This window comes from Mustela putorius, unplaced genomic scaffold (genome assembly GCF_011764305.1).
Source record: "Mustela putorius furo isolate JIRA1106 unplaced genomic scaffold, ASM1176430v1.1 tig00000145_pilon_pilon_pilon, whole genome shotgun sequence".
NCBI classification, from domain to species: Eukaryota; Metazoa; Chordata; class Mammalia; order Carnivora; family Mustelidae; genus Mustela; species Mustela putorius.
In genome coordinates, this window is record NW_025421294.1 from 9,276,300 (window position 1) to 9,288,384 (window position 12,085).

A 12,085-nucleotide genomic window follows, 5' to 3' on the forward strand; every position below is an offset into this window, starting at 1 on the left:
AAAATCAACTAGAAATGAACGAACTTAGAACGGATTAAAGAAAATATGAAAGATATGGAGGGGAAAAGAAAGGCAATGTATACATTATTGGTATCCTTTAAGAAGAAGCCTGGAGATAATAGTAAAGTGCTTTTAGGAAGTAAAATACGACTTGAATCTCCAAATGAAAAGGTTGCACTGTGATTTGGGAAAACCTGGTACACAATGAACAACACTGGCAGGTTTCCAAGTATTTCCAAATACTGGCCCTCAAAGACAAAGAAAAAGTCATTTAGACAGCAAAAAGCAAACTGCTAAAAGGTGTGTGGGGGGGTGGGAATCGCACTGGCATTTTAACAAAACAGATCACACAGTGGAATATCAAAAGCAAGAGAAGGGAATCACAACATAAAATATGAGTACCAGTGTGCGTTACTTACCCAGACTCTTAGCTAATTGCAGAGGGTAACCCGGACCCAGTGTCTGCTCCTGTCACCTGTGCCTGCTAAGCAATAGCCGCCATGCGTGAGTGCATCTCCCACCCACGTTGACCAGGCTGCTGTGCAGATCAGCAATGCCTGCTGGGAACTCTATTGCCTGGACCATGGCAGCCAGCTCAACAGTCAGATGCCAAGAGACAAGACCACTAGGGGAGGAGATGACTCCAGCACCTCCTTCAGTGAGACAGGGTCTGGCAGGCTTTGTCCCCAGGGCACTGTTGGTAAATCTGGAACCCACTGTCACTGATAAATTTCACATTGGCACCTACTGCCAGCTCTTTTACTCTGAGCTTCTCATCATAGGCAAGGAAGATACTGCCAATAACTGTGCCCGAGGGTGTCACATGGTTGGCAAGGAGACGATTGACTTTGTCTTGGATTGAATTTTGGAAACGGGTTGACCAGTGCACAGATCTTCAGAGCTTCTTGGTTTTCCACAGCTTTGAAGGTGGAACCTCTGTGCTGGTGGAACTTCTCTTGACCAATTATGGCAAGGTGTCCAAGTTGGAATTCTCATGTATGCAACCCGTCAAATTTCCACAGCTGGAATTGAGCCCCTACACCTCCATCCTCACTACCCACACCACCCTGAAGCTGTGATTGTGCCTTCACGGTGGACAATGAGGTCATCTCTGAAGTCTGTCATAGAAACCTCTGTATGGAACGCCCGGCCTGCTCTAACCTTAACCGCCTTGTTAGCCAGATCGTGTTTTCCATCACTGTTTCCCTCACTTGTGATGGAACCCTGAATGCTCATCTGACAGAATTTCAGACCAACCTGTTGCCCTATCGCTATACCCACTTTCCTCTGGCCACATAGGTCCATCATCTCTGCTGAGAGAGCCTACCATGAACCACTTTCTGTAGCACAGATGACAAATGTGTGCCTTGAGCCAGTCAACTAGATGGTGAAATGGGACTCCCACCATGGTAAATACATGGCTTACTGCCAATTGTACTGTTGTGACGTGGTTCCCAAAGATGTCAATTCTGCCATTGCCACCATCAGGACCAAGCACAGCATCTAGTTTGTGGACTGGCATTCCACTGGCTTCAAAGTGGGCATTAATTACTAGCCTCCCATATGGTGCCTGGTGGAGACCTGGCCAAAGTACAGAGTTGTGTGCATGCTGGGCAACTCCACAGCCATTGCTGAGGCTTTGTCTTTCCTGGGCCACAAGTTTGACCTGTTGTATGCTGAGTGTGCCTTTGTTCACTAGTATGTAGATGAGGACATGGAGGAAGGAAAGTTGACTCAAGCCCGTGAGGACATGGTAGCACTTAAGAAGGATTATGAGGAGATTGGTATGGATTCTGTTGAAGGAGAGGGTGAAGAAGAAGGAGAGGAATACTAATTACCATTCCTTTCAGCATGTTACCCTCACAACTTTAGCTTCGACATTAGCTGACAGGGATTCAAGCTTTCTGGTTAGATTGTCTTCATTTTAACTGTGATCATGTCTTACTTTTCCATGGGTACCTGTAGGATTTTGCCATCATGTTTCAAAGTAAGGCTTTAAGAAAGAAAAAAAAAATGAGTATCCAAATTTGACCAAACATATGACCATAAAAATAAATGTTAATTGTTCTACTCACCTATTAAGAGATGCACAGTTACAGAGAGAGTGGAATCCAGTTATGAGTGATACAGGAGATGTGTGTAAAACAGTGAAGCCCATGAAGGCTGAAGGTGAGAGTTGGGCAGACATTGCTGTAGCGTGAATCCCGCCCACCCCCCTGCCAATTCAAATGTTGAAGACTTAATCTCTCTATGTGGTTATATATTGCAGATAGGGCTTTTAAAGAGTGATTAAGGTCAAATGTGTTCCACAGAGTGGGGCCCTGATCTGATAGAGCTAGTGCCCTGACAAGAAGAGAAAGAGACAGTGAAACATTGTCTTTGCCGTGTGAAGACACAGAAGGTGGTAGTCCCCAAGCCAGGAAATGAGATCTTACCACATTCTTGGCACTCTCTCTTGGATTTTCTAGCCTCCACAGTTGTGAGAAAATACATTTTTATTTTTAGAGTCACCCAGTCTATGGTATTTCTTAGGGCAGCCCAAACCAATGAACAGAGATAAAAAAGCAAATGCCAATAGAGCAAGAGAGAGGAAGAGAGAAAGCAGCAATCATAACTATATGGTTGTATTCAGAATAAAAAGTATTAAATTAGGTAAAAAGGGCAGTTGATAATGGTAAATCATGATGCAATTTAATGTGATAAAAGAGTTGTCATGGAAACCACAGTGCCAAAGTTAAAGGAAACAGGAATAGACAGAAATGTTTTAATAATAGAAGACTTTAATTCTTACCTTTTAACTACTGGCAGAGAAAGTACAAAAAAAGGCAAGTAAGAATATGGACCTTTGAATGACATAATGAATAAGCTAGCTTTTACAGATACACATTAAGGCATGTACTCAGAAAACACTGTGCTGTGCTTTCATGTATCATTGAAGAAGTCATGCAAATTATATATCAAGCTGTAAAGAAAATTGCAGTCAATTCTTCAAAGTAGAAATAGACAACATTTTCTGACAATGCAATGAAATAAAAAATTAATAATAAAAACAGAAGAAAAAAAACACCTTACCTTTTGGAAACAAAAGAACACTGTTTAAATTCTTAAAACTGAAATTGCAGAATATTTAGAAAAACAAAACAAAACAAAACAAAAATTAAAACAACATACTGGAGACTGAGATCTCGGTAAAGCAGCATTTAGAGTAAAATTCATAGCATTAAATATTTAAAAATTAAGAATCAAAGTAAGTGAATTTTAAACATCAAATACCATAATTTATAAAATAATGTACATTGGAGAAAACAGAATAAAACATTAATAAAAATAGAAGCAAAAGTTAATGAATTAAAAGAATTTTTAAAATGGCAAAACCAAGTCTCCAAGTTGCAACTGAATAAAATATTAAAACTGTTGGCTATTCTCATTTTTTTGAAATTAAAAAAATTAATTTTACTTTCAGTATGGTTACATACATTGTTACAGTTTCAAGTGTACAATATAATGAATCAACAATTCCATATATTACTCAATGTTCATCAGGATGAGTGTACTCTTAATCCATATCATCTGTTTTATCCATTCCCCATCTATTTGCCCTCTAGTTACCATCAGTTTCTTCTCTGTAGTTAGGAATCTATTCTTTGGTCCCTTTCCCCCTCTTTGTTCATTCTCTTTCTTAGAGTGACATGTGAGTAATGTCACGTGGTATTAATATTTCTCTGACTTACTTTGCTTAGCCTCATACTCACTGGCTCCATCCAGGTAATTGAAAATGACAAGATTTCATTCTTTTTTATGGCTGAGTAATATCCCATTGTATATATATTCCTTATCCATTCATTGTTCAATGGACACTTGGGTTCTTTCCACAATTTGGCTATTGTAAATGATGCTAAAGTAAACAGAGGGGTGTGCATATTCTTTTGAACTAGTGTTTTTGTATTCTCTGGGTTGTAGGAAAATATATTGAACATAAATTTGCTGTATTAATGACATATGTATTAGTGTGGCATTAATTATATTCACAGTGTTATACAATGATCATCACTATTTTCAAGATATTTTCACCACCCTAAACAGAAACTCTGTACCCATTAAACAATAGCTCCCCATTCTCCCTCCTCCCAGCTCATGGTAAATGCTAATATTGTTTTTCTCCATGAATTTGCATATTCTAGGTATTTCATCTAAGTGGAATCATACAAGATCTATCATTTTTTTGTCTGGCTTATATCATTTAGCATTATGTCCTCAAGGTTCATCCATTTCATAACATAGATCAGATCTCCATGCCTTTCTATGTCTGAACAATATTCCTTGTATGTATAATCACATTTGTTTATGTACTCATCTGTTGGTGGATGTTTGAAATGCTTCTACCTTTTGGCTACTGTGAATAGTGTTGCAGCATTCATTAATTTTTGCCAGGGAAAAAGCAGAAACGGGTGAAATTAAAAAAAAAAAGAATTGAGAAATAATCTCAGAAATTAAAGAAACTGATAGGACATGTTTTTGGTCAACTACCCAAATAAAATTTTAAAAACTTTGATAATGGGATATGGGAGTGGCTCAGTGGGTGGGGCCTTCAGCTTGGGTCATGATCTCAGGGTCCTGGGATCAAGCCCCACATCAGGCTCTCTGCTCAGCGGGGAGACTCCTTCCCCGCCCCCCCCACCTGCCTCTCTGCCTACTTGTGATCTCTGTCTGTGAAGTAAATAAATAAAATCTTGAAAAAAACCGTTGATAAAAATATTTATTTCAAGAAAAGATAAAGTTCTAAGGTTGGCCCCAGAAGGGTCTGAAAGCTTAAAAAGATGAATTATACTAGACAAAAAAAAGAGAAGTTGGGGGGAACTGGATCTCTCCCCACCTATGAGGTGCAAATATTTTCCCAAGGAAGCTCTTTTGATCTTTTTGTTATAATTTTTTAATTTTTTAATTAACACATAATGTATTATTAGCCCCAGGGGTATGGGTCTGTGAGTCACCAGTTTTACAGACTTCACAGCACTCACCATAGCACATACCCTCTCCAATGTCCATAACACAACCGCCTTCTCCCTCCCCCGCTCCCCCTGGCAACCCTCAGTTTGCTTTGTGAGATTAAGAGTCTCTTATGGTTTGTCTCCCTCCCAATCCCATCTTGTATCATTTATTCCTTTCCTATCCCCCAAACCCCCCACATTGCCTCTCAACTTCCTTCTATCAGGGAGATCATATGATAATTGTCTTTCTCTGATTGACTTATTTTGCTAAGCATAATACCCTCTAGTTCCATCCACATCATTGCAAATGGGAAGATTTTATTTCTTTTGATGGCTGCATAGTATTCTATTGTGTATATATACCACATCTTCTTTGTCTATTCATCTGTCGGTGGACATCTAGATTCTTTCCATAGTTTGACTATTGTGGACATTGCTGCTATAAACATTTGGGTGCCTGTGCCCCATCGGATGACTACATTTATATCTTTCGGGTAAATACCTTGTAGTGTGATTGCTGTGTTGTAGGGTAGCTCTATTTTCAACTTTTTGAGGAACCTCCATGCTGTTTTCCAAAGTGGTTACACCAGCTTGCATTCCCACCAACAGTATCGGAGGGTTTCTCTTTTTCCACATCTTCACCAACACCTGTCATTTCCTGATTTGTTAATTTTAGCCATTCTGACTAGTGTGAGGTGGTATCTCATTGTGGTTTTGATGTGTATTTCCCTGATGCCGAGTGAAGTGGAGCACTTTTTCATGTGTCTGTTGGCCATCTGGATGTCTTCTTTTAGTAATATCTATTCATGTCCTCTGCTCATTTCTTGATTGGATTATTTGTTCTCTGGCTATTGAGTTTGCTAAGCTCTTTATAGATTTTGGATACTAGCCCTTTATTTAATATGTCATTTGCAAATATCTTCTCCCATTCTGTCAGTTGTCTTTTGGTTTTGTTAACTGTTTCCTTTGCTGTGCAAAGGATTTTGATCTTGATGAAGTACCAATAGTTCATTTTTGCCCTTGCTTCCCTTGCCTTTGGCGATGTTCCTAGGAAGAAGTTTCTGCGGCTGAGGTTGAAGAGGTTGCTGCCTGTGTTCTCCTCAAGGATTTTGATGGATTCCTATCTCACACTGAGGTTCTTCATCCATTTTTGAGTGTATTTTTGTGTGTGGTGCAAAGGAATGGTCTAGTTTCATTTTTCTGCATGTGGCTGTCCAATTTTCCCAACACCATTTGTTGAAGAGACTGTCTTTTTTCCATTGGACATTCTTTCCTGCTTTGTTGAAGATTAGCTAACCATAGAGTTGAGGGTCTATTTCTGGGCTCTCTGTTCTGTTCCACTGATCTATGTGTCTGTTTTTGTGTCAGTACCATATTGTCTTGAAGATGACAGCTTTGTAATAGAACTTGAAGTCTGGAATTGTAATGCCACCAACTTTGGCTTTCTTTTTCAACATTCCTCTGCCTATTTGAGGTCTTTTCTGGTTCCATATAAATTTTAGGATTATTTGTTCCATTTCTTTGAAAAAAGTTGATGGTATTTTGCATTAAATGTGTAGATTGCTTTAGGTAGCATAGACATTTTCACAATATTTGTTCTTCCAATCCATGAGCATGGAACATTTTTCCGTTTTTTTGTGTGTGTCTTCCTCAATTTCTTTCATAAGTACTTTATAATTTTCTGAGTATAGATTCTTTACCTCTTTGGTTAGGTTTTTTCCTAGGTATCTTATGGTTTTGGGTGCAGTTGTAAATGGGATTGACTTCTTAATTTCTCTTTCTTCTTTCTTGTTGTTGGTGCATAGAAATGCAACTGATTTCTGTGCATTGATTTTATATCCTGCCACTTTACAAAATTCCTGTATGAGTTCTAGCAGTTTTGGAGTGGAGTCTTTTGGGTTTTCCACATAAAGTATCCTATCATCTGTGAAGAGTGACAGTTTGACTTCTCCTTCCTGGATTTGGATGCCTTTTATTTCTTTTTGTTGTCTGATTGCTGAAGCTAGGACTTCTAGTACTATGTTGAATAACAGTGGTGATAGTCGACATCCTGCTGTGTTTCTGACCTTAGGGGAAAAGCTCTCAGTTTTTCCCCATTGAAAATGATATTCGTTGTGGGTTTTTTATAGATGGCTTTTATGGTATTGAGGTGTATGTATCCTCTATCCCTACATTGTGAAGAGTTTTGATCAAGAAAGAATGCTGTACTTTGGCAAATGGTTTTTCAGCATCTATTGAGAGTATCATATGGTTCTTGTTCTTTCTTTTATTAATGTATTGAATGACATTGATTGATTTGTGGGTGTTGAACCAACCTTGGAGCCCAGGAATAAATCCCACTTGGCTGTGGTGAATAATCTTTTTAATGTACAGTTGATCCTACTTGCTAGTATTTTGGTGAGAATTTTCGCATCTGTGTTCATCAAGGATATTGGTCTATAATTCTTTTTTTTTTTTAAGATTTTATTTATTTATTTGACAGACAGAGATCACAAGTAGGCAGAGAGGCAGTCAGAGACACAGAGAGGAAGAGAGCAGGCTCCCCACTGAGCAGGGAGCCCAACTCAGGGCTTGATCCCAGGACCCTGGGATCATGACCTGAGCCAAAGGCAGAGGCTTTAACTCACTAAGCCACCCAGAGGCCAGTGTAATTCTTTTTTTTTTTTTTCTGATGGGATCTTTGTCTGGTTTTGGGATCAAGGTAATGCTGGCCTCATAAAATGGGTTTGGAAACTTTCCTTCCATTTCTACTTTTTGGAATAGTTTCAGGAAAATAGGAATTAATTCTTCTGTAAGTGTTTGGTAGAATTCCCCTGGGAAGCCATCTGGCCCTGGGCTCTAGTTTTTTGGGAGATTTTTGATGACTGCTTCAATCTACTTACTGGTTATGGGTTTGTTCAGGTTTTCTATTTCTTCTTGGTTCAGTTGTGGTAGTTTATATGTCTCTAGGAATGCATCCATTTCTTCCAAATTGTCAAATTTGCTGGGATAGAGTTTCTCATAATATGTTCTTATAATTGTTTGTATTTCTTTGTGTTGGAGCCCTTTTGATTTTAATCAGTTGATCACTCCATTGGTTTTCAAGCTTTTCTAGATCAAGAAAAGCCACTGTTTTTTTTATGAGGTAAAGGTGATATGAGTGCCAAAATCTGCCATGAAACAACAATAGAAAGGAAAAAAAACTGTAGACTGATGTCTCTTGAGACTATTAATGTAAAGGTCTTTGGTAAAATATCAGCAAACAAACAAGACATGACAAGATCCAGAGTGACAATGAAAGAATAATTAAACATGACCATGTGAGGTTGATTTCAGGAAAGGCAAGCTAGTTTAGTATTTGGGAAACTTATGAATGGAATTCACTACATAGTGTATTAAAATAGCAAAAGCAAAGCCAGGCACGCAACATCCATGGCTGCTGAAAATGTTGTAAAAGTAAAATCCAATATTGATTATGGAAAAACACCTCATAATATAGAACTAATTTTATGTTGCCTTAATATAACATATTTATCTTACCTCAAAAATCAGCTCATGCCTCAAGGGAAAATAATAGAAACATTCCCATTAAATCAGGACAAAGATGTCACTACCATCACATTTTGAACACTGATCATGAGATATTTGCCAGCATTTTAGATAAAAGAAATATGAGATATATAAATTAGAGAAGAGGAGGTATAATAACCACATTTTCAAATAATATGACTGTACCTAGAAAACAAAACTCACTGAAAGATCACTGCCAGCAGCAATCAGCAGAGAATGGAATAGTGTGGGTTGATTTAAAAAAATATATATATCGGGGGGAGGAGCAAGATGTCAGAGAAGTGGGAGACCTATATTTTGTCTGGTCCCAGAAATTCAGCTAGATAGTTATCAAACCATTCTGAACACCTACAGACTCAACAGGAAATTGAAAAAAAGAATAGCAGTGATTCTACGAACAGAAAATAGACCAGTTTTTGGAAGAGTCACACTGAAAGATGGGACATTAACTTGTTTGGATCCTGAGGCTGGATGGGTGATGATTATTATCAAAAAGATTATCAGCAGCCCTCCTAACTGATGGGCACACAGGGATGTATATGACACATCCTATGGGTGTAGAGAGCCCTTGGTATCACTGTGAACTTGGACATCCTCTGGAGTTTTCTTTGAAAGTAGCACCAGTTGGGGCACCTGGGTAGCTCAGATGGTGAAATATCTGCCTTCAGCTCAGGTTATGATCTCAGAGACCTGGAATCAAGACCTCCCCTGCTCAGTGGGGAGCCTGCTTCTCCATCTTCCTCTACTACTCTCTCTGCTTGTGCTCTCTCTGTCAAATAAATAAATAAATAATCTTAAAAAACAAAGAAACAAACAAATCAATAGTCCTTATCCATACAAGCCACAGCTGCTGGTATTAGGATACAAGACAGAAAAGGACCACATGTCTAGAGAAGCCAATCATGAATATCCTGTGGAAAAATAAAAAGGGTGGAAGAGCCAGGGAAAGCCCTGACTCCAGATAGTAATGAAAATGCTCTGATGAACATATATTATAAAGCTAAAATTATTAAAGCTTCCTGATACTGGGGTGGAGATAGTTATATCAATGGGACATAAGAGAAGGTTCACTGCTTTTTGTGGATCACAAAAAAAAAAAAAAAAAAAAAAAAATTGAAACTACTCTTCTGTGTGTCTTATATAAATGTTCACAAAAATGTACGTATATACTTGTGTGTGCATAGAACAGCTTTGGAAGTATATTCAAGAACTGTAATAGTTGTTGAGTGGCTGGGAGATAGAGGTGGGAGGGGTGTTATATTTCACCGTATTTTCTTGTCTAACTTTTGAATTTCCTACCATTTATGGTATTATCTCTTCACAGATGTTACTCTTTTTTCCCCAAACCAACACAGGATATGAATAAGGTAAAAAATATTGAGGCTGAGTAGGGAATGATGTGCTGGGATCACTCCTATAAGGGTTCGGAACTGCTGAGCCCCCATACTCAAACACCTTAAGAGAAACTTCAGAGATTCATAACAGAGGGGACACACTGACATTACGTTTCATCCTTTTCCAAGTTTTTTCCCTTCTGGCCTTCCATCCTTCCATTCAATCTCCCGTTGGAGGCCAGATGGTGCCTTGTTTGTGGGGGCTTAACCCTTACCTGCATTAACTCCACTTAGCTGAAGCTTGTGCTCCTTTCCTGATAAAACCCAAGTAGTGGTCCAGTAAACACGTGGTGAGGGGTTTGCAGACACGGCTTGGAGAAAAGTCTCTTATGTTCCTCTTGACAGATTCCTGCCCCAACCCCTTCTATATGGAAACTCTGGACCTCACATCCCTGTGAGGGATGAAACTCACATCCCTGTCTGCTGGCCCATTTCCAAGACAAAGGGAAGTCATCTTCTGAGAAAACACTACAACTTACTGGTCAGTAAGAAGAATGCTACATGTGTATTTAACTTTGGTTTTAGATGGTAACTCAAACATGGATGTGTGTATCTTGCCCTTTTTGAGTATTCCCATCCACAAGGCCTTTGATAAGTAGTAGGGGAAGTGGCTAAGCAGGATAAATTCCAGTTTCAAAGTTCCTTTCTTGTCCTTTTCCTTTTGGGGAAAAGGCCATGTAAGCTAAGAATGGCAGCTAAGTCTTGAGTCAAACATTTGCTAACAATCTATCACGAACACAGGTCTGTACTCAGTCACTACGCACACACTTGTACTAGGAGGGAAGAAGGTCTCTAGGATGAGGACTATTCCCCAAAAGTGCCCTCCCACCAGTTTCTTAAATTGAAAATCTAAGGTGAGGAGAGCTCAGAGTGTCTTCAAGTTGCTAGAGCAAAAAGACCTCTCTAAGGGAAGCACGAATAAAACCTGACTTTCTACTTGGGGAACATTTACACAAATCCAAGCTCTTGTGTGCTCAGTTTGTGGCTTTGTTTTTTACTTTTCTCCTTTTAACAGAAAACAATTTGTTATTTTAGCCACCAGGCCTTTTGTTTGTTATAACCAATTGTGAAAGAACCTCATTTCAACTTCTTTCCGAAAATGGGGTAAACACCAATTAGAAATCAGAAGCTTCCTCCCATGAGAAAAATTGCACCTGGATTTTCCCTTTATATTGTGTTGATATTTCACTTTAAGTTCTGAGAACCAAAGGTGCCAAGATAAGCAACCTGACATGTTTAATTTACTGTGCTCTTTATACAGCAGCAAAAATGCTCTTCCTGAAAAATCATTTTGCTGAACTCTTCTTGCTCAGATCTACGCAGCTGCCCACACCATTGATTTCCCACAGCCCTCACTGTCATGTCTGTTTCCTCTCCTCCTCGGAAGCTTCCTCTCTGTCAGCAGGATTCCTGTTTCTCTTCATCGCCAACTAGCTGTGTGGCTAAGAGCCAGTCACTTGACTCTCGTGGTCTCTTTGTCCTGGGGTGTTTCAGAGGCAGGGTGGAGGTGTCCTTCAGCATTTGGAAATAAAGCAGCAGAAAAGCTTGCCATTGAGAATAACCTACACTGGTGGTGGGGGGGTTCCCCATAACTGAGGAAGGAAAGCTAGTGGTGAGCAAGCAGATTTAGTGCTAACGTTGTTGCCACATGATTCAGGGAAGAAACATGTATCTTTCAAAATAGAAACAGAATTTTTTTTTTTTTTTCCAAAGGTACTCCTGCATCCATCCTTCTTTTCCTCTTCATACTGAATTGATTCCAAAATTTCAAATAGCACTAGAGGAAGGCATAAGATTTTTGTGGCTTTCCAAGGGCTGGTTTTTTTTTTTTTTTTTGAGTGACTTAAGGATTTCTAAGTTACTTTCCAGCTTGGAAAATCATATGACCTGTGAACATGTGCCTTTCCTCAGCTCAAGAAGCCATTTAAAGCAGACTTATCTGCTTCATGCAGGCTCTGCTTACTCCCCTCTACAGCCATCTCCTCCAACTGAAATATTCTTCTTTGACATTTCTCACAAACCATGAGCCTCCTGGCTTCCCTGCTGGAGAGGAACGATTCCATCTGGACTGGACCACTTCATGCAGCCTGGGAGTCTTCTTATCTTTAAGGTATGGGGCAAAATGTAGATGAGCCTAGCCACGGTGGTAGGAAG

The 12,085-nt window shown here is 39.2% G+C and overlaps 1 protein-coding gene and 1 pseudogene across 3 annotated transcripts in view; both read left to right on the forward strand.

The window, feature by feature from the left end:
* The first annotated feature begins 500 nt into the window (after nucleotides 1-500).
* Nucleotides 501-1,834, forward strand: LOC101682167 (annotated as a pseudogene).
* A 9,953-nt stretch (nucleotides 1,835-11,787) lies between these two features.
* Nucleotides 11,788-12,085, forward strand: part of PDE4D (phosphodiesterase 4D) — a 1,492,536-nt gene continuing 1,492,238 nt past the window's right edge. For all 3 annotated transcript variants that reach the window (XM_004744606.3, XM_045075658.1, XM_004744608.3), the window contains exon 1: nucleotides 11,788-12,041. The gene's annotated coding sequence lies outside the window, so the exon portion shown is untranslated. The remainder of the gene's footprint in view (nucleotides 12,042-12,085) is intronic.